General features: G+C 40.8%; 1 non-coding gene across 1 annotated transcript; it reads right to left on the reverse strand.

Moving 5' to 3' along the window:
• Nucleotides 1–559: 559 nt before the first annotated feature.
• On the reverse strand, nucleotides 560–667 carry LOC130947080 (small nucleolar RNA R71). The gene has a single exon (XR_009072492.1). It is a non-coding gene; the product is annotated as a small nucleolar RNA R71 (small nucleolar RNA).
• Between the last annotated feature and the right edge of the window lie 22724 nt (nucleotides 668–23391).

Genomic DNA, 23391 nt, shown 5'->3' on the forward strand with positions numbered 1-23391 from the left:
TTCTCTCCTCTTTCATATGAGCAGGAGCAGAGACAAAGGCATTCTTGTTGAAGCTGATCCTGAACCTGAAAGGACCTTGAAGAGAAAGCTAAGAGAAGCCAAAGCACAACTCTCTTTAGAGGACCTGACCGAATTCTTCAAAGAAGAAGAACCCATGGCAGCCGAAAACAACAACAATGCCAACAATGCAAGGAAGGTGCTGGGTGACTTTACTGCACCTACTCCCGACTTCTATGGGAGAAGCATCTCTATCCCTGCCATTGGAGCAAACAACTTTGAGCTTAAGCCTCAATTAGTTTCTCTAATGCAACAGAATTGCAAGTTCCATGGACTTCCAATGGAAGATCCTCATCAGTTTTTTGCTGAATTCTTGCAAATCTGTGACACAGTCAAGACTAATGGGGTTAACCCTGAGGTCTATAGACTGATGCTATTCCCTTTTGCTGTAAGAGACAGAGCTAGAATATGGTTGGATTCTCAACCTAAAGAAAGCCTGGACTCTTGGGAAAAGCTAGTCAATGCCTTCTTGGCAAAGTTCTTTCCACCACAAAGATGGAGTAAGCTTAGAGTGGAAGTCCAAACCTTCAGACAGAAGGATGGAGAATCCCTCTATGAAGCTTGGGAAAGATACAAACAATTAATCAGAAGATGTCCTTCAGACATGCTTTCTGAATGGAGCATCATAGGTATTTTCTATGATGGTCTCTCTGAACTATCTAAGATGTCCTTGGATAGCTCTGCTGGAGGATCCCTTCATCTGAAGAAGACGCCTGCAGAAGCTCAAGAGCTAATTGAAATGGTTGCAAATAACCAATTCATGTACACTTCTGAAAGGAATCCTGTGAACAATGGGACTAGTCAGAAGAAAGGAGTTCTTGAGATTGACACTCTGAATGCCATATTGGCTCAGAACAAGATATTGACTCAACAAGTCAATTTGATCTCTCAAAGTCTGTCTGGAATGCAAAATGCACCAAACAGTACTAAGGAAGCTTTATCTGAGGAAGAAGCCTATGATCCTGAGAACCCTTCAATGGAAGAGGTGAATTACCTAGGAGAACCCTATGGAAACACCTATAATTCTTCATGGAGAAATCACCCAAATTTCTCATGGAAGAATCAAGAGAGACCTCAACAAGGTTTCAATAACAATAATGGTGGAAGAAACAGGCCTGGTAACAACAAGCCTTTTCCATCATCTTCTCAGCAACAGACAGAGAGTTCTAAGCAGAATACTTCTGACTTAGCAACAATGGTCTCTGATCTAATAAAGACCACTCAAAGTTTCATGAATGAAACAAGGTCCTCCATCAGAAATTTGGAAGGACAAGTGGGTCAGCTGAGCAAGAAAGTTACTGAACTCCCTCCTAGCACTCTCCCAAGTAATACAGAAGAAAATCCAAAAGGAGAGTGCAAAGCCATTAACATGGCCGAATTCTGGGAGGAAAGAGAGGAGGAGGACGCCACTGAGGAAGACCTCAGTGGGCGTGCACTAACCTCCAATGAGTTCCCCAATGAGGAACAATGGGAATCTGAGGCTCAAATTGAGACCATAGAGATTCCCTTGGACTTACTTCTGCCATTCATGAGCTCTGATGAGTATTCTTCCTCTGAAGAGGATGAGTATGTCACTGAAGAGCAAGTTGCTAAATACCTTGGAGCAATCATGAAGCTAAATGACAAGTTATTTGGAAATGAGACTTGGGAGGATGAACCACCCTTGCTCACCAAAGAACTGGATGACTTGTCTAGGCAGAAACTGCCTCAAAAGAGGCAGGATCCTGGGAAGTTTTCTATACCTTGTACCATAGGCACCATGACCTTCAAGAAGGCCTTGTGTGACTTAGGGTCAAGTGTAAACCTCATGCCCCTCTCTGTAATGGAGAAATTAGGGATTTTTGAGGTGCAAGCTGCAAGAATCTCATTAGAGATGGCAGACAACTCAAGAAAACAAGCCCATGGACTTGTAGAGAATGTTCTGGTTAAAGTTGAAGACCAGTACATTCCTACTGATTTCATAGTCCTAGAGACTAGGAAGTGCATGGATGAATCCATCATCCTTGGCAGACCCTTCCTAGCCACAGCAAAGGCTGTGATTGATGTTGACAGAGGAGAGTTAATCATTCAAGTGAATGAAAAATCCTTGGTGTTTAAGGCCCAAGGATATCCCTCTGTCATCATGGAGAGGAAGCATGAAGAGCTCCTCTCAAAACAGAGCCAAACAGAGCCCCCACAGTCAAACTCTAAGTTTGGTGTTGGGAGGCTACAACCAAACTCTAAGTTTGGTGTTGAAACCCCACATTCAAACTCTAAGTTTGGTGTTGGGAGGTTTCAACACGGTTCTGAGCATTTCTGAGGCTCCATGAGAGCCCTATGTCAAGCTAATGACATTAAAGAAGCGCTTGTTGGGAGGCAACCCAATGTTTTATAATTAATTATTTTCTTTTGTTATTTTATCTCTTTTGTAGGTTGATGATCATAAGAAGTCACAAAAACAATGAAAAAAGCAAAAACAGAATGAAAAACAGGAAGAAAAACAGCACACCCTGGAGGAGAAGAAACTGGCGTTCAAACGCCAGTAATGCTAGCTGTTGGGCGTTTAACGCCCAGTCTGGCACCATTCTGGGCGTTTAACGCCAGAAAGGGGCACCAGACTGGCGTTAAACGCCAGTAAAGGGTAAGAACCTGGCGTTAAACGCCAGGAATGGGCACCAGCCCGGCGTTTAACGCCAGAAATGGCTCAAAACGTGATTTTGAGCAACATTTGGTGCAGGGATGACTTTTCCTTGACACTACAGGATCTGTGGACCCCACAGGACCCTACCATCACTCTCTCTCTTCTTCCCCCATTCACCAATCACCTCAACACCTCTTCCCCAAAAACCCCTCACCTATCAAATCCCATCTTTCTCTTCACCACTCACATCAATCCTTCATAAAACCCCACCAACCTCACCCTTCAAATTCAAACCACTTTCCCTCCCAAACCCACCCATAATGGCCGAACCTTTACCCCCTTCTCTCCTATAAATACCCTTCTTCAACTCTTCATTTTCACACAACCTAAACACCCTTTCTTCCCCCTTCTTGGCCGAATACACCACCATCTCCCTCTTCCTCATTTCTTCTTCTTCTACTCCCTTCTTTCTTCTTTTGCTCGAGGACGAGCAAACATTTTAAGTTTGGTGTGGTAAAAGCATTGCTTTTTCATAACCATTATGGCATCCAAGGCCGGAGAAACCTCTAGAAAGAGGAAAGGGAAGGCAAAAGCTTCCACCTCCGAGTCATGGGAGATGGATAGATTCCTCTCAAGGGTGCATCAAGACCACTTCTATGAAGTTGTGGCCTTGAAGAAGGTGATCCCCGAAGTCCCCTTTTCACTCAAAAAGGGTGAATATCCGGAGATCCGCCATGAGATCCGAAGAAGAGGTTGGGAAGTACTTACCAACCCCATTCAACAAGTCGGAATCTTGATGGTTCAAGAGTTCTATGCCAATGCATGGATCACAAAGAACCATGACCAAAGTGTGAACCCGAATCCAAAGAATTATCTCACTATGGTTCAGGGGAAATACTTGGATTTTAGTCCGGAGAGTGTGAGGGTGGCGTTCAACTTGCCTATGATGCAAGGAGATGAGCATCCTTACACTAGAAGGGTCAACTTTGATCAAAGGTTGGACCAAGTCCTCACAACCATATGTGAAGAGGGCGCACAATGGAAGCAAGATTCAAGAGGAAAGCCGGTTCAATTGAGAAGGCATGACCTCAAGCCCGTGGCTAGAGGATGGTTAGAGTTCATACAACGCTCAATCATTCCCACTAGCAACCGGTCCGAAGTTACCATAGACCGGGCCATCATGATCCATAGCATCATGATTGGAGAAGAAATAGAAGTTCATGAGGTTATAGCCCAAGAACTCTACAAGGTGGCGGACAAGACCTCCACTTTGGCAAGGTTAGCCTTTCCTCATCTCATCTGTCACCTCTGTTATTCAGTTGGAGTTGACATAGAGGGAGATATCCCCATTGATGAGGACAAGCCCATCACCAAAAAAAGGATGGAGTACACAAGAGACCCCTCTCACCATGAGATCCCTGAGATTCCTCAAGGGATGCACTTTCCTCCACAAAATTATTGGGAGCAATTAAACACCTCCCTAGGAGAATTGAGTTCCAACATGGGACAACTGAGGGTGGAGCATCAAGAACACTCCATCATCCTTCATGAAATTAGAGAAGACCAAAGAATCATGAGGGAAGAGCAACAAAGACAAGGAAGAGACATTGAGGAGCTCAAGCACTCCAGAGGATCTTCAAGAGCAAGAAAGAGCCGCCATCACTAAGGTGGACCCGTTCCTTGATTTCCTTGCTCTTTATTCTTTTGTTTTTCGATTTTTATGCTTATGGTTATCCATGTTTGTGTCTTGTGATCATTAGTGTCTTAGTGTCTATGCCTTAAAGTTATGAATGTCCTATGAATCCATCACCTTTCTTCAATAAAAATGTGCTTAATTGAAAAGGAAAGAATTGCATGAATTCTGAATTTTATAATAGTTTAATTATTTTGATGTGGTGGCAACACTTTTGTTCTCTGAATGTATGCTTGAACAGTGCATATGTCTTTTGAATTTGTGGTTCATGAATGTTGGCTCTTGAAAGAATGATGAAAAAGGAGACATGTTACTGAGGATCTGAAAAATCAATAAAATGATTCTTGAAGCAAGAAAAAGCATTTCAAAAAAAAAAAAAACCGAAAAAAAAAGAGAAAAGAAAGAATCAAAAGAAAGAATAAAGTTGTGATCCAAGACAAATAAGAGTGTGCTTAAGAACCCTGGACACCTCTAATTGGGGACTTTAGCAAAGCTGAGTCACAATCTGAAAAGGTTCACCCAATTATGTGTCTGTGGCATGTATGTATCCGGTGCTAATACTGGAAGACAGAGTGCTTTGGGCCACAGCCAAGACTCAATAAATAGCTATGTTCAAGAATCATCATACCTCACTAGGAGAATCATTAACACTATCTGGATTCTGAGTTCCTAAAGAAGCCAATCATTCTGAATTACAAGGGATAGAGTGAGATGCCAAAACTATTCAGAGACAAAAAGATAAAAGCCCCGCTCATCTAATTAATACTGATCTTCATAGATGTTTTTGGAGTTCATTGCATATTCTCTTCTTTTTATCTTATTTGATTTTCAGTTGCTTGGGGACAAGCAACAATTTAAGTTTGGTGTTGTGATGAGCGGATAATTTGTATACTTTTTGGCATTATTTTTAGTATGTTTTTGATATGATATAGTTAGTTTTTAGTATATTTTTATTAGTTTTTAATTAAAATTCACTTTTCTGGACTTTACTATGAGTGTGTTTTTCTGTGATTTCAGGTATTTTCTGGCTGAAATTGAGGGACCTGAGCAAAAATCTGATCCAGAGACTCAAAAGGACTGCAGATGCTGTTGGATTCTGACCTCCCTGCACTCGAAGTGGATTTTCTGGAGCTACAGAAGCCCAATTGGCGCGCTCTCAACGGCGTTGGAAAGTAGACATCCTGGGCTTTCCAGAAATATATAATAGTCCATACTTTGCCCAAGATTTGATGGCCCAAACCGGCGTTCAAAGTCACCTCAAGAAATCCCAGCGTTAAACGCTGGAACTGGCACCCAAATGGGAGTTAAACGCCCAAACTGGCACCAAAGCTGGCGTTTAACTCCAAGAAGAGTCTCTACACGAAATTGCTTCATTGCTCAGCCCAAGCACACACCAAGTGGGCCCGGAAAAGGATTTTTATGTCATTTACTCATTTCTGTACACCCTAGGCTACTAGTTTCTTATAAGTAGGACCTTTTACTATTGTATAAAAACCCTCTTTTGATCATGTTTTTATGATTGAACCCTCTTTGGGAGGCTGGCCATTCGGCCATGCCTAGACCTTGTTCTTATGTATTTTCAACGGTGGAGTTTCTACACACCATAGATTAAGGTGTGGAGCTCTGCTGTACCTCGAGTATTAATGCAATTACTATTGTTCTTTCATTCAAATTCCGCTTGTTCTTTTACCAAGATATCACTTGTTCTTCAACATGATGAAGGTGATGATTGACGCCCATCACCATTCTCACCCATGAACAAGGTGACTGACAACCATTCTTGTTCTACAAGCATCTGAGGCTTAGTGAATATCTCTTGGATTTCTGATTGCATGATGCATGGTTGATCGCCTGACAACCGAGTGCTCGCCTGACAAACGAGCCAGCCATTCCGTGAGATCAGAGTCTTCGTGGTATAGGCAAGAACTGATGGCAGCATTCAAGAGAATCCGGAAGGTCTAACCTTGTCTGTGGTATTCTGAGTAGGATTCAATGACTGAATGACTGTGACGTGCTTCAAACCTGTAACCTACTGGGCGTTAGTGACAGACGCAAAAGAGTTATTCTATTCCGGTAGGGGAGGGAACCGAACCGGTGATTGGCCGTACTGTGACAGAGTATTGAGCATTAGCTTTCACTGCGAGGATGGGAGGTAGCTGCTGACAACAGTGAGACCCTATACGAGCTTGCCATGGAAAGGAGTAAGAAGGGTTGGATGAAGACAGTAGGAAAGCAGAGAGACGGAAGGGAAGGCATCTTCATACACTTGTCTGAAGCTCTTACACCAATGATATACATAAGTATCACTATCCTTATCTTTATGTTATTTTCGTTCATCATCATATACATTTGAGCTTGCCTGACTAAGATTTACAAGATGACCATAGCTTGCTTCAATACTAACAATCTCCGTGGGATCGACCCTTACTCACGTAAGGTTTATTACTTGGACGACCCAGTGCACTTGCTGGTTAGTCGTGCGAAGTTGTGTAATGCCATGGTATTAGGCGCACCAAGTTTTTGGAGCCATTACCAGGGATTATGAGAGTTGTGAAAAAGTATAGTTCACAATTTCGCATGTCAGCCATATACTCGGTGACTGTTGAACTTTGCTTCTTGAACGATTTCAGCTGCATTTTTAGTTGTTTGATTTTCAATTTGACTCGAGCTTCAAAGTACTCTTTAAGAACATTCGAGATCTAATATGCATATTAGAATATCATAATTAGGGAACAAAATCAGAAAAATATCAAAGAGGATTAGGAAAAAAAATTAATGTAATTTATTAAGATATTATTATATAATGAGTGTATCCTTAGCGTACTGTTGATCTATATATTGGTAAGAACCTTGTAATTACAAATGAAAAATATGAATAATAAAAATAATATTTTTTAAATAATTCTTCGTTTCTTTCCTAAACTCTTTATACCATGGTAACAGCATATTCATACTGCACCGCTTGATTGACGAAGTTTGACTCTATGGATGCTATGAGCCACGCTACAAGCTATTGGTCTTGGATCTCCCATTCTGCATATTCTGAAGTCTATTCCACGACTTCGATTTGCTTCTAAGGTGAACTTGACTGGGATCTTTCTCGGATCTAGGTGATTCTGTAGTTTGTTAACTTTGATGCATGCTAACACTTGCTTCTTCCACGCTTTGAAATTGCTATCGTTGAGTTTTATGACCGAGAACGCAGCGAAGGCATTCTAACTGAGTGGGCTCGTTGGAGCTATAGTGATTGGCGTGGTGCTGTGGTTGTTGTTTATGGATCTTTAGCTCTGATACCATGTGAGGTATCACAAATTGAGATGAAGATGATGAAGAAATGATGAACAAGAAAAGAGAGGAAGATAGAGAGAGAAGCGAGGAAGAGAGAGAGCTATCACATTGAGTGATTTTGAATCTGTATTTTGTAAACCCCGGTTAAATTAGTAGATAATTAGCTAATAAATTAGTTTTTAATAAGGAGGATTAGAAATGTGAATATTATATTAAATTAGAGTAGAGCTCATCGAAACGAGAATTTTGACACTAATTTCGAAGAAAACGGTCCAAGATTGGACCGAACGGGCCGAATCGGTTGAACCGGGCCCAAACCGGACCATCGGTCCAATCGGGCCATCACATTAAATGAGCCCAACAGCTCTTCTCTCCCACATATCACCCGATAGCAGCGTGAAACACCAAGGGAAGAGAAGTAGCGCCGAACCTTTACGGTAAACTTCCGTACGCCGTAGCTTCTCCGTCCGAGCTCCGATCGCCGCACCGTTTGCAGCCACGCGTCCACCGCGTCAAGCTCTACATTTCTACCGGAACAATTTCATAGGTAAGCCCTTAAATGTTCCCAGCCACTCTTTTCCCCCAATTTTCGAAATATAGGAAGGGAAGTTGAATTTCTTTGATTTTTGATGTTTTAGGATCCAATTAGCTTGAGGAAAACATTCACTCTTGCTTATGTGAAGTTTGGGTAAGGTGAGGATACGATGATTCTATTTTAATTTCATTAAATTTGAGCTTTGAGTATTAAATTGAATATATGTATGTTATAAATGTGTATTAGGTTGTGAATAAATAATTGGAGCTTGAAATTGTGAATATTGGAACTTGGAGGAAGCTGATTAGTTGAATTTTGAAGGGGCTGCCTTGGTTTTAAATAATTTGCTTTGGTCGTTACGTGGAAATCGGCCAAGGTATGGTTTAGGTTTCTTGCATTTAATATATAATGTTCTGTGAAAACTTAGGCTAGACGACTATAGGATAAGTTGGAATGCAGGTGTATATTTAATGTTTAGTAATTTGTCGATGAATATATTTGGTTGAAGTTTATTGGATAATTAGTTATTAATTTTGGATGGTGAATGTTGTTATGTTAATTTGGAGAGAATCATGGTTGAATGTTATTGTTGATGAACATAGTTGGTTAGGTACTTGTTGATTAACTAATAATTTGGTGAATTATTGATTTGAGGTATTTTGTGTTAGAAGCTTAGGATTAGTGAACTATGATTCTTAGTTGAATTTTGGTTGTTGGATTTGAATATTATATGAGTATAATTGTTGATCTGAGGTAGATTTATTGTGGTAATTGTTATGATGATGAGAAAGGGTATGTTGAATTGAAGAGAATGCAGGTTTGGACCCGAAAAGGGTGGTAAAGTTCGAGTTTTAGAGGAGATGCTGCCGAAATTTTATAAAAATTAGAGATTTTGTTTATATGATTATTTAAAAAGATCTAGATTCAAAGGTTATATGGTTTGATTTAGAGTTATTAAGAAAATGAGCATGCTTTAAGTTTGATTCATTTAGAAAAGAATGAATTATGTTTTGAATTCGAACTACTGATGGACGAAATGGGAGGTGTGATAATGAAGGATAAGGATTGAATATGATTGATGTATGATGATGAACGAGATGCGATTGAGAATGATGTGGATGTTGATGAATTATAATTGAATTATTTGTATGGCTTGAATAATTTAATGATCTGAGATACGAGGTTCCCTGGATTAAGTGCCGTGACTTGCCACCACGTGTACCAGGTTGAAAACTCGATACTCTGTTGACTCTACGACGTAAGTGTGACTGGGCACTATATAAATTCCCGGGAATGTTACCCCTATTGAGCAATATTGATTATTTGAGAAAAAGCTATGCATAGACTCTTGGGGATGCACGTCGGGGGACAGTCTAAGGACAATTCAGACTTGTCGGGTTGGCTGGATAACCGACAGATGAGCCTCATCAGCCATAGGACAGGCATGCATCATATGCATATTACTTGAATTACTTGCTTGTGCTTTAATTGGGTGTGCCTGCATGTACTCGCCATGTTAAATGTGTATTTGTTACTTGCAGTATTTGTAACCTTCTTGTGCTTGCCTTTATCTGTCTATTTGTCTGTGAAAATGCATGATGGAGTTGGAGGTATGGAGGAATGGCAGTATGGGACTTAGATTTAAGGTTAAGTTAGGTTTAAATATTCTTAGAAAACCACCCTTTATGGCTTCTGTTTAATACTTTAAGCTCTATAATCTGAGTGTCGGTGTTCTAGGATTGCCTCTGGCATTCCCAGGACCTTATATATTATGTGTGTGGCACCTTTACCATACCGAGAACCTCCGGTTCTCATTCCATACTATGTTGTTGTTTTTCAGATGTAGGTCGAGAGGCATCTCGTTAGGCGTCTGGTCTCTTGAAGCGGAGTGATTATTGGGTTACTTTGTTATGCTATGGTGTATATATATGTATATATGTGCTTGGCTTTCTCTCTGCATAACTTGTTCTTTTTTTATCCTCTTAGAGGTTTATGGAGAGATAGGATTGTGTATATTTACTTTTGGGTTTTGGATATGTATGTATATATGTGTAAATATTCTCCGACCAGACTTGACTTCGCAGGCTGAGTTAGGAGCTTGTTATTTTGTATCCTTGGCACTCTATTCCTACTTCTGTTATCTGATGTTTAGTAGTTATGGTTTTTCTTAGCACGCAAGTTAACTCGTTCCTTGAGCGTTGCGCTTTTATTTCGCGATTTTTATTTTCCCTATTTTTCAAGGCTCCTAGCATATTAATATTCTTCTACTATTATACGTACTCATTTTATTTTAGAGGTTGTAATACCACACCACCTCCGTTTACGACTTAAGCGTAAAGCTTTGTGTGGTAGGGTGTTACATTATGGTATCAGAGCAGTTCGTTCTTATAGAGCCTGAAAGACGGACTGATTGTTCTTCTGTGCATTCTCTGTATATGTGTTTATGTGCTATTAGGATATCTGACTGATATGTATGGAATAAACGTCTGTGAGCATGCATTTGGAACTTAAAGCATTAGACCTGCGATATTGAGACTGATCAACTTAATATCACTTGTTTGGTGTGTATAAGGACCAGATGTCGACTCGTAGACGCGGTCGCGGGCGAGGTAGAGGTAGGATAGGCATCGTTACTCCTAGCCCGTTAGGGAATGATCCAGTAGACTTTATGGCTGCCCTGGGAAATATGGCTGCAGCTATGCAGGTGACAGCCAAGGCACTGGGTAATAAGATAAACCAGGGTAATCACGGGAACAATAATGATGAGGACGGTCCTATGACACTTGCTACATTTCTGAAAGTTTACCCTCCAACCTTCAGGGGAACCTCAATCCCACTGATGCAGATAATTGGATTCAGGCTCTGGAAAGGGCATTACAGGCACAGCGGGTTCCTGAAGAGTAATGGGTTGAATTTGGAACTTATCGGTTGCAAGGTGAAGTTCAGTATGGGTGACAGAGGACACGATGTATCCTGCAGGCAGGTGACGCTGTGATAGTTTGGAGATTGGTTATTTAAGAACCAGTTTTGCTTGATTGTTCTGAGAAGTCAGTATAGTTTATGCCGGGATGGTCAGAAGTGCTACTTGTGGTGAATAATTATTATTTGAATTCTATGATAGTAAACTGTTCTGGAACTGGATTTCAGGGTGTTATGTTATTAACTGTGGGAGTACCAGGTGATGATCAGAGTTTAGAGCAGATTCCGGTTGTATGTGAATTTCCAGATGTGTTTCCGGATGATATTAATGAATTTTCATCTAACCGAGAGGTTGAATTTGGAATCGAGTTGGTACCTGAATCTGGTCCAATTTCAATTACTCCTTATAGGATGTCACCTTTAGAAATGGCTGAACTGAAGGCTCAGCTGGAAGATCTGTTATGTAAACATTTCATCCGACTAAGTGTTTCTCCGTGGGGAGCACCAGTGTTACTAGTAAAGAAGAAGGATGGGAGTATGCGATTGTGTGTCGACTATCGGTAGTTGAATAAGATCATTGTGAAGAACAAATATCCATTGCCTAGAATCGATGATCTAATGGATCAGTTACAGGGTGCCGGTGTGGTTTCTAAGATTGATCTGCGATCCGGATATCATCAGATAAGGGTTAGAGATGAGGATATTCCGAAGACTGCTTTCAGGATGCGTTATGGTCATTATGAGTATACAGTGATGTCTTTTGGGTTAACTAATGCCCCGGCAGTATTTATGGATTATATGAATAGAATTTTTTGACCGTATCTGGACAAGTTTGTTATTGTCTTCATTGATAAAATTCTTGTTTATTCTAAGACTGAAGAGGAGCATGCTGATCACTTGCGAACTGTGCTGCAAATTCTGAGAGACAGGAAGTTGTACGCTAAGTTATCTAAATGCGAGTTCTGGAAGAGTAAGGTGAAGTTTCTCGGCCACGTGGTGAGTAAGCAGGGAATAGCTGTGGATCCTACTAAGGTGGAAGCAGTGATGAATTGGGAGCGACCAACTTCAGTGACAGAGATCAGAAGTTTCTTAGGTTTGGCAGGGTATTATCGCAGATTCATTAAGAGATTTTCACAGCTCGCCTTACCTTTAACTAAATTGACTAGGAAGGATACGCCTTTTATCTGGACTCCAGAGTGTGAGGAGAGTTTTCAAGAATTGAAGCACAGATTGACTACTGCACCCGTATTGGTATTGCCCGAATTAAGTGAACCGTTTGAAGTGTACTGTGATGCATCACTAAAGGGCTTGGGGTGCGTTCTGATGCAGTACCAAAATGTTGTAGCATACGCTTCACGGCAGTTAAGGCCGTATGAGATGAACTACCCGACACATAATTTAGAACTTGCTGCTATTATGTTTGCGTTAAAGATTTGGAGGCACTATCTCTATGGTGTTAAGTTTCATATTTTCTCAGACCATAAGAGTTTGAAGTATCTTTTTGAGCAGAAGGAGTTGAATATGCGTCAGAGGAGATGGATGGAGCTTCTGAAAGATTATGATTTTGAATTGAATTATCATCCAGAAAAAGCGAACGTTATGGCGGACGCCTTGAGTCGAAAGTCTTTATATGCAGCTTGGATGATGTTACGGGAGGAAGTATTACTAAAGGCATTTCAAGGTTTGAATTTGGGAATTAGAGAAGAATCTGGAATCCTGTGTTTGAGTCAGTTGCAGATTTCAAGTGATTTTAAATTAGAACTTCTGAAGGCTCATCGAGATAGTGAAGCGTTACGTAAGGTATTACCAGCAGTTGAACAGGAAAAACAGTGGAGAATGTCAGAAGGTCAGGATGGTTTATGGAGGTTCAAGAACCGGATTATTGTGCCTAATGTTGGAGACTTGCGACAAAGTATCTTGAAGGAAGCTCATAAGAGTGGATTCTCAATTCATCCAGGGAGTACTAAAATGTATCAGGATCTGAAAGCGATGTTCTGGTGGCCAGGTATGTAGAATGATGTGGCATTGCACATATCTAAATGTTTAACGTGTCAGAAGGTTAAGATTGAGTATCAGAGACCATCAGGGACCCTTCAGTCTTTAGAGATTTCACAATGGAAATGGGAGAGTATTGCAATAGATTTTGTGATAGGTTTGCCTAGAACCCGATCTGGTTGTGATGCTATTTAGGTGGTTGTGGATCGACTGACAAAATCGGCTCACTTTCTTCCTATCCGAATAAGTTGTACAATGGAAGAATTAGCCCAAATGTATATTAAAGAGATTGTCAGATTGCATGGCGTGCCTTCTACTATTATATCTGACAGAGATCCCCGTTTTACATCAAGGTTCTGGGGAGCTTTTCAGCATGCATTTGGAATTCAGTTAAGTTTGAGTATTGCGTATCACCCTCAGATAGATGGTCAGTCAGAGAGAACTATTCAGACCTTGGAGGATATGCTAAGGGCTTATGTTTTGGACCAGCCAGCGAGCTGGGATCGATATATGCCATTAATAGAATTTGCTTATAATAATAGCTATCATGTGAGCATTGGAATGACTCCATATGAGCCTCTATATGGCAGAAAATGTCAATCTCCGTTGTGTTAGTATGAAACTGGAGAAAGGAGTTTATTAGGGCCTGAGGTGATAGCTGAAATGACTGAGCAAATAAAGAAGATTCGTAGTCGAATGCTTATAGCCCAAAGCCGCCAGAAGAGCTATGCTGATAAGAAGCGAAAGCCTTTGGAATTCAAAAAGGGAGAACATGTCTTTTTGAAATTTACACTAACCACTGGAGTGGGAAGAACCATTAAGACCAAGAAACTGAATCCCCGTTATATTGGACCATTTGAGATCCTGAAGAAAATTGGGCCAGTGGCTTATAGAATCACCTTACCACCATATCTTTCGAATTTGCACGACGTGTTCCATGTATCACAGCTTCGGAAGTATACTCCTGACACGAGTCATGTTTTGGAACCAGAACCAATCCAAGTGAGAGAAGATCTAACGCTTCCAGTAATTCCAGTGAGAATTGATGATACTAATATTAAACGATTACGCGGAAAGGAAGTATCATTGGTAAAAGTAGTTTGGAGTCGAGCTGGTATCGAGGAACATACTTGGGAATTCGAATCAGATATGCAAAGGATTACCCACATCTCTTTTCAGGTAACTGAATTTGAATTTTGAGGACAAAATTCTTTATTAGGTGGGTAGGATGTAAACCCCGGTTAAATTAGTAGATAATTAGCCAATAAATTAGTTTTTAATAAGGAGGATTAGAAATGTGAATATTATATTAAATTAGAGTAGAGCTCATCGAAACAAGAATTTTGACACTAATTTCGAAGAAAACGGTCCAAGATTGGACCGAACTGGCCGAATCGGTTGAACCGGGCCCAAACCGGACCATCGGTCCAACCGGGCCATCACATTAAATGAGCCCAACAGCTCTTCTCTCCCACATTTCACCCGATAGCAGCGTGAAACACCAAGGGAAGAGAAGTAGCGCCGAACCTTTACGATAAACTTCCGTACGCCGTAACTTCTCCGTCCGAGCTCCGATCGCCGCACCGTTTGCAGCCACGCGTCCACCGCGTCGAGCTCTACATTTCTACTGGAACAATTTCATAGGTAAGTGGTGCACGAAATTGCAATCACACTTTTGCAATCCCGTACAACTAACCAGCAAGTGCACTGGGTCGTCCAAGTAATACCTTACGTGAGTAAGGGTCGATCCCACGGAGATTGTCGACTTGAAGCAAGCTATGGTTATCTTGTAACTCTTAGTCAGGATATCAATAATTATCAGGGTTGATTGTAAAAAGCAACAGAACATGAAATAAGTACTTGTTTTGCAGTAATGGAAAACAGGTTGAGGTTTTGGAGATGCTCTGTCTTCTGAACCTCTGCTTTCCTACTGTCTTCTTCTTCAAACATGCAAGGCTCCTTCCATGGCAAGCTGTATGTAGGGTTTCACCGTTGTCAATGGCTACCTCCCATCCTCTTAGTGAAAATGTTCAACGCGCTCTGTCACAGCACGGCTAATCATCTGTCGGTTCTCAATCGGGTTGGAATAAAATCCAGTGATTCTTTTGCGTCTGTCACTAACGCCCAGCCCTCAGGAGTTTGAAGCTCGTCACAGTCATTCAATCCTTGAATCCTACTCAGAATACCACAGACAAGGTTTAGACCTTCCGGATTCTCTTGAATGCCGCCATCAATTCTAGCTTATACCACGAAGATTCTGATTAAGGAATCCAAGAGATATCTACTCAATCTAAGGTAGAACGGAGGTAGTTGTCATGCACACGTTCATAGTTGAGAATGATAATGAGTGTCACGGATCATCACATTCATCAGGTTTAAGAACAAGTGATATCTTAGAACGGAAGCAAGCATGATTGAATGAAAAACAGTAGTAATTGCATTAATCCATCAAGACACAGCAGAGCTCCTCACCCCCAACCATGGGGTTTAGAGACTCATGCTGTAGAAGATACAATGAGAAACGTGTAAAGTGTCATGAGGTATAGATACAATGTCAAAAGATCCTATTAATAGTGAACTAGTAACCTAGGGTATACATAAATGAGTAAATGACGTAAAAATCCACTTCGGGGTCCACTTAGTGTGTGCTTGGGCTGAGCATTGAAGCTTTCATGTGTAGAGACTTTTTCTGGAGTTAAACGCCAGCTTTTATGCCAGTTTGGGCGTTTAACTCCAATTTTTATGCTAGTTCCGGCGTTAAACGCTGGGAATTCTGAAGCTGATTTGCAACGCCGGTTTGGGCCATCAAATCTCGAGCAAAGTATAAACTATTATACATTGCTGGAAAGCCCAGAATGTCTACTTTCCAATGCCGTTGAGAGCGCGCCAATTGGGCTTTTGTAGCTCCAGAAAATCCACTTCGAGTGCAGGGAGGTCAGAATCCAATAGCATCTGCAGTCATTTTCAGCCTCTGAATTAGATTTTTGCTCAGGACCCTCAATTTCAGCCAGAAAATACCTGAAATCACAGAAAAACACACAAACTCATAGTAAAGTCCAGAAAAGTGAATTTTAACCAAAAACTAATAAAAATATAATAAAAACTAACTAAAATATACTAAAAACATACTTAAAACAATGCCAAAAAGCGTATAAATTATCCGCTCATCACAACACCAAACTTAAATTGTTGCTTGTCCCCAAGCAACTGAAAATCAAAATAGAATAAAAAGAAGAGAATATACTATAGACTCCAAAATATCAAAGAAACTTAGCTCCAATTAGATGAGCGGGACTAGTAGCTTTTTGCTTCTGAACAGTTTTGGCATCTCACTTTATCCTTTGAAGTTTAGAATGATTGGCATCCATAGGAGCTCAGAACTCAGATAATGTTATTGATTCTCCTAGTTAAGTATGATGATTCTTGAACATAGCTACTTTATGAGTCTTGGCTGTGGCCCAAAGCCCTCTGTCTTCCAGTATTACCACCGGATACATACATGTCACAGACACATAATTGGGTGAACCTTTTCAGATTGTGACTCAGCTTTGCTAGAGTCCCCAATTAGAGGTGTCCAGGGTTCTTAAGCACACTCTTTTTGTCTTGGATCACAACTTTATTTCTTTCTTTTTCTTTCTTTTTCTCTTTCTCCTCTCTCTCTTTTTTTTTTGCTTCAAGAATCAATTTGATGATTTTTCAGATCCTCAATAACAGTTCTCCTTTTCCATCATTCTTTCAAGAACCAACAATTTTAACATTCTTAAAACAACAAATTCAAAAGACATATGCACTGTTCAAGCATTCATTCAGAAAACAAAAAGTGTTGTCACCACATCAAACTAATTCAACTAGTTTCAAAGATGAATTCGAAATCCTGTACTTCTTGTTCTTTTGTGATTAAAGCACTTTTCATTTAAGAGAGGTGATGATTCATAGGACATTCATAGCTTTAAGACATGAACTTTAAATTTTATTAATCATGAATTAAGAACATGACTCAAAAATAGATATAAGATAAGACTAATAGTAATAGAAAACAAAAATTTAAATAGGCTCCTAATGATAGAGGTTATCACAGAGTTAGGACTCAACAACCTTGATTTTGAGAGGTGGATGCTCCCTCAACTTGAGGGGAGAGCTTTTGGCGTTTCAACTCTTGAAGTTCACGCCCCTGCTTCTCTTGTTCCTTCAGCAATTTGCAGAGCATGCAGTTCTGATTCTGCTGTTCTTCCTTAAGTTGCTCCATAGTTTCTTGCAACTTGGTGATAGATGCTTCTAGGCTGGCCCAGTAGTCAATTTCAGGAAATTCATGGAGGAACTCCTGCGCCCTCTTTTTGATAGAGTTGTCTTGCATTTGTCCTTCCATTGACTTCCTGGTGATTGGATGTTCAATGGGTATGAATTCATCTACTCCCATCTTCACCCCAGCCTCTTTACAGAGCAAGGAGATCAAGCTTGGGTAAGCCAGTTTGGCTTCAGTGGAATTCTTATTTGCAATTGTGTAGATCTCACAAGCAATCAGATGATGAACCTCCACTTCTTTTCCAAGCATAATGCAATGAATCATCACTGCTCTCTTGATAGTGACCTCAGAACGGTTGCTAGTGGGCAATATGGAACGCCCAATAAAGTCTAGCCAGCCTCTTGCAATTGGTTTGAGGTCTCCCCTCTTGAGTTGGTTTGGGACACCTTTTGAATTGGTTATCCACTTAGTTCCAGGGAGGCAAATGTCCTCTAGAACTTGATCCAACCCCTTATCTGCTCTCACCATTCTCCTATTAAAGGATTCAGGATCATCTTGCAGTTGAGATAATTTGAAGACCTCTCTTATTTTGTCCAGATGGAAGTAAATAACTTTCCCTCTGACCATGGTTCTGTAAGTATGGAAAGCAGTTCCAGTCATTCTTTGCTTATCTGTCAGCCACAGATTTGAGTAGAATTCCTGAACCATATTTCTTCCAACCTTTATCTCAGGATTGGTTAGAACTTCCCATCCTCTGTTTCGAATTTGCTCTTGGATCCCCGGATATTCATCTTCTTTTAGATCGAATTTGACTTCCGGGATCACTGACCTCAGACCCATTATTTTGTGATAATGGTCTTCATGTTCTTTGGTTAAGAACTTCTCTTGATTCCAAAGACTCTTTGGATTGTTCTTTTTCTTGCCTCTTAAATTGGTTTGTTTTCCCTTAGGAGCCATGATCTTGATGAATCTTAGCTTAGTGATCACGGAAAAGCACACCAAATTTAGAGGTTTGCTTGCCCTCAAGCAAAAGAAAGGAAAGAGGGGAGAGAGGAGGAGAGCAAATTCGAATGGTGGGGAGAAAGGGGTGGCCGAACATGTATTTATAAGGGAGGGGGAGAGATTTCGAAAATTTTGAAGGAGATTTGAGAAGATATGGAAAGAATTTGAGAAATATTTAAGTTTTTGAAGAAGATTTGGGAAGGATTTGAGAGAGATTTGAAGAATGATTTTAATTTTTGAAAATTTGAAGGTGAATGATGAAAGTTTGAAATGTGTTTATGTAGAAAATTATGGATCAAAAAAGGAAAGTTTGAAAAAATTTTAATCAGAAAGCAAAATCTCTGTCCCCCACCTTTCTGGCGTTAAACGCCCAGAATGGCATCCATTATGGCGTTTAACGCCCAATTGTTGGCCATTGTGGGCGTTTAACGCCCAGCCAGGTACCCTGGCTGGTGTTAAATGCCAGAATTCCCTTCATCACTGGGCGTTTTGCTAAACGCCCAGGATGCTGCACACCTGGCGTTAAACGCCCAGAATGGTGCCCATTCTGGCATTTAACGCCCAAAGTACCCTTTACTGGTGTTTTTTCGCCAGCAAGCTCTTTTTCTCTGCTTTTTGCACTGAATCCTTCTGTAACTCTGTGAATTCCTTCAATTTTGATATTTGCCTTTTGAGAATATGGATTGAACCTTGATTAAACAAAACAGATAACCTGCTGATGACTGGGTTGCCTCCCAGCAAGCGCTTCTTTATTGTCTTTAGCTGTACCTTCACTGAGAATCACTCAAGTCTCAGTTTTGAGCATTCTTGCTCAAAATTGCTTTCAAGATAATGCTTGATCCTCTGTCCATTAACAATGAACTTCTTCTCAGAATCAGTATCCTGAAGCTCAACATATCCATATGGTGATACTTCTGTAATCACATACGGACCCCTCCAGCGGGATTTAAGTTTTCCTGGGAACAATCTGAGCCTAGAGTTGAAGAGCAGGACTTTTTGGCCTGGCTCAAAGACTCTGGATGACAACTTCTTGTCATGCCACTTCTTTGCCTTTTCCTTATAAATTTTAGCATTTTCAAAGGCACTGAGTCTAAATTCATCTAGCTCATTTAGCTGGAGCAATCTTTTTTCACCAGCTAACTTAGCATCCAGGTTTAGGAATCTGGTTGCCCAGTAGGCTTTATGTTCCAGTTCCACGGGCAGATGACAGGCCTTGCCATACACAAGTTGGTATGGAGAGGTTCCTATTGGAGTCTTGAATGCTGTTCTGTATGCCCACAGAGCATCATCCAAGCTCTTTGCCCAATCCTTTCTATGGGCAATTACAGTCTGTTCTATGATTCTTTTTAGCTCTCTGTTAGAGACTTCAGCTTGCCCATTTGTCTGTGGATGATACGGGGTTGCCACTTTGTGGCTAATTCCATATCGGACCATAGCAAAGTACAGCTGTTTATTGCAGAAATGAGTACCCCCATCACTGATTAGTACTCTGGGAACACCAAACCTGCTGAAGATATGTTTCTGGAGGAATTTCAGCACGGTCTTAGTATCATTAGTGGGTGTAGCAATTGCTTCTACCCATTTAGATACATAGTCCACTGCCACCAGAATGTAAGTGTTTGAGTAGGATGGTGGGAATGGACCCATAAAGTCAATTCCCCATACATCAAACAGTTCAATCTCTAGGATCCCTTGTTGAGGCATGGCGTATCCATGAGGCAGGTTACCAGCTCTTTGGCAACTGTCACAGTTACGCACAAACTCCCGGGCATCTCTATAGAGAGTAGGCCATTAGAAGCCACATTGGAGGACCTTAGTGGCTGTTCGCTCACTTCCGAAATGTCCCCCATACTGTGATCCATGGCAATGCCACAGGATCTTTTGTGCTTCTTCTCTGGGTACACATCTGCGGATCATTCCGTCTGCACATCTCTTAAAGAGATATGGCTCATCCCATAGGTAGTACTTGGCATCTGAAATTAATTTCTTTCTTTGCACCCTGCTGTACTCCTGTGGTATGAACCTCACAGCTTTATAATTTGCAATATCTGCAAACCATGGAGCTTCCTGAATGGCAAAGAGTTGATCATCTGGGAAAGTCTCAGAGATCTCAGTAGAAGGGAGGGACGCCCCAGCTACTGGTTCTATTCGGGACAGATGATCAGCTACTTGGTTCTCTGTCCCTTTTCTGTCTCTTATTTCTATATCAAACTCTTGTAGAAGCAACACCCATCTTATGAGCCTGGGTTTTGAATCCTGCTTTGTGAGTAAGTACTTAAGAGCAGCATGGTCAGTGTACACAATCACTTTTGATCCTACTAGATAGGATCTAAACTTGTCAATGGCATAGACCACTGCAAGTAACTCTTTTTCTGTGGTTGTGTAATTCTTCTGTGCATCATTTAGAACACGGCTGGCATAATAAATGACATGCAGAAGCTTGTTATGCCTCTGTCCCAACACTACACCAATGGCATGGTCACTGGCATCACACATTAGTTCAAATGGCAATGTCCAGTCTGGTGCAGAGATGACTGGTGCTGTGACCAGCTTAGCTTTCAGGGTCTTAAATGCCTGCAGACACTGTGTGTCAAACACAAATGGTGTGTCAGCAGCTAGCAGGTTGCTCAGAGGTTTTGCAATTTTCGAAAAATCCTTTATAAACCTTCTGTAGAATCCTTCATGCCCCAGAAAGCTTCTGATTGCCTTAACATTGGCAGGTGGTGGTAATTTTTCAATGACCTCTACCTTTGTCTTATCCACCTCTATTCCTTTGCTTGAAATTTTGTGTCCAAGGACAATTCCTTCAGTCACCATAAAGTGACATTTCTCCCAGTTTAAAACTAGGTTAGTCTCTTGGCACCTTTTCAGGACAAGTGCTAGGTGGTTAAGACAGGAGCTGAATGAGTCTCCATATACTGAGAAGTCATCCATGAAGACTTCCAGGAATTTCTCCACCATATCAGAGAAGATGGATAGCATGCATCTCTGAAAGGTTGCAGGAGCATTACACAGACCAAAAGGCATCCTCCTGTAGGCAAACACGCCAGAAGGGCAAGTAAATGCTGTTTTCTCTTGGTCTTGAGGATCTACTGTAATTTGGTTGTAACCTGAATAGCCATCCAAAAAGCAGTAATAATCATGACCATCTAGTCTTTCTAGCATTTGGTCTATGAATGGTAAAGGAAAATGATCCTTTCTGGTGGCTGTATTGAGCCTTCTGATACGTAAAAACTTGATTTCACGTACAACCGGCAAGTATACCGGGTCGTATCAAGTAATAAAACTCACAAAGAGTGAGGTCGATCCCACGGAGATTGGTAGATTAAGCAACTTTGGTTAAATGGTAGATTTAGTCAAGCAAACATAATTTTGATTTCATGAGCATTTTGATTTTTGAACATAATTGCAAGAATTTAAATGACACAGAATGTAAAGAACTAGAGGATAGAAATAAAGTGAAAGTAAATAACGGAAACTTAAATTGCAAGAAACTTAAATGACATCAAAAGTAAATTGCAAGAAATAGAGTGCTGAATTCTAAAGAGCAAAAGAGTAAGAAATAAAGAAACAGAATGTAAATGACAAGAATAATAAATTGCAAGAATGTAGAAGGGGATTGGGTAATGGGTTTTCAAACACTAAGAACAAAAGAAATGAGAATTAATGATGGAGAGGATCATTAGGGATCAGAGATGCAAGTTTTCATGAATTGATGTTAGTCAAATCCTTCTCAATCATGGGTATAGATCCATGGCAAGTGGGTGATTGAATCCCAATCTCTTGGTGATTCAATCTCTCTCAACATAGCCAATTGCCACTCTCGTGATCTAATTGTTCATGAGAAGAGATGAAGCTCAAATCTAATCCAGCCACACAATTCCCATAATCTCAACCAAGGAGAGTTACATCTCATATACTAACCAAGGTATATTGATCAAAGAAATCATGAAAGGATGAACTCTAAACTGAATTATGTGGCTCATTCCTCAAATTCACCACATAGTTCATATAGATTAACCCCTCTCTCGATGGTGGTTGAATCTTTGAAGATCAAGAGTTCCCTCTTTAGATCAACCACTAGAATTGAGGAGGAGAAGATGAGTTCACCAATTCATTCCAACAGGCAGAGCTCTTCCCCCTAATGAAAGTGGGGTTTAGTAAGTCATTGCTCCAATTTCAACAACAATTGCCATAAATCAAAATTAAACTAAATTCAAAAGAAAGATGAAGAAGAATAAGGAAATGTTAAAGCTTAAGAAATGAAGAAGAGAAGTTCCAAGATGAACCAAAAATGCTCTCCGGGTATCCTCCCGGAAGTGCTAAAAGAGTTCTCAAAATAAAGTGCTAAGAGTCTAAAATTCTAAGTGTCAAAAGTCCCCTCAAAGTACAAACTCAATCTCTATTTATACTAGTCCCAAAACTCCTTCAAAGATCTTGAATTGGGTTGGCAATATGGGCTTCCTCTTTGTTGAATTCTTGGCTCAATTGGAAGAAGTGTTGCTAGACTTGGAAAGGAAGAGTTCATTCATCATGCTTCTGGCCCAATGGCTTGGCGTTTTTGTCAATAACGCTGGCCTTAATGCACGTTGGCAACGTGCATCACAATTTCCTGGGAGTTAGCTTTGAGGCTTGGGCGTTGCTAGCCCAAGTTGTTGCTAACAACTTGCTTCTCCTCTTCTTGGCTCTACTTTCATGCTAAATGTAGCCCAGAATTTGAGTGTCACCCTTCTGCTTCAATATGGACTACTATACATCATTGGAAAGCTCTTGATGTCTATTTTCCAATGCCACTGGAATCACCTCAATTGGACCTTCCTAGCTCAAGTTATGGTTCCTCAAAGAAGGTAAGGTCAAGCTGCCAAGTTGTTGCCAAAAACGCACCCATTTTGCCAAGTTGGCAACGTGCCCGTGCCTAGAGCCTCCCAAAGCAGGGAAATGAGGCTGGCGTTGTTGCCAAAAACGCACCCTTGCTAGCACGTTGGCAACGTGCTCGTGCCCCACTCCAAGGCTCATCTCTAGCCTTCTTGAATTTCAAC

Source organism: Arachis stenosperma, chromosome 8, assembly GCF_014773155.1.
Source record: "Arachis stenosperma cultivar V10309 chromosome 8, arast.V10309.gnm1.PFL2, whole genome shotgun sequence".
Taxonomy (NCBI): domain Eukaryota; kingdom Viridiplantae; phylum Streptophyta; class Magnoliopsida; order Fabales; family Fabaceae; genus Arachis; species Arachis stenosperma.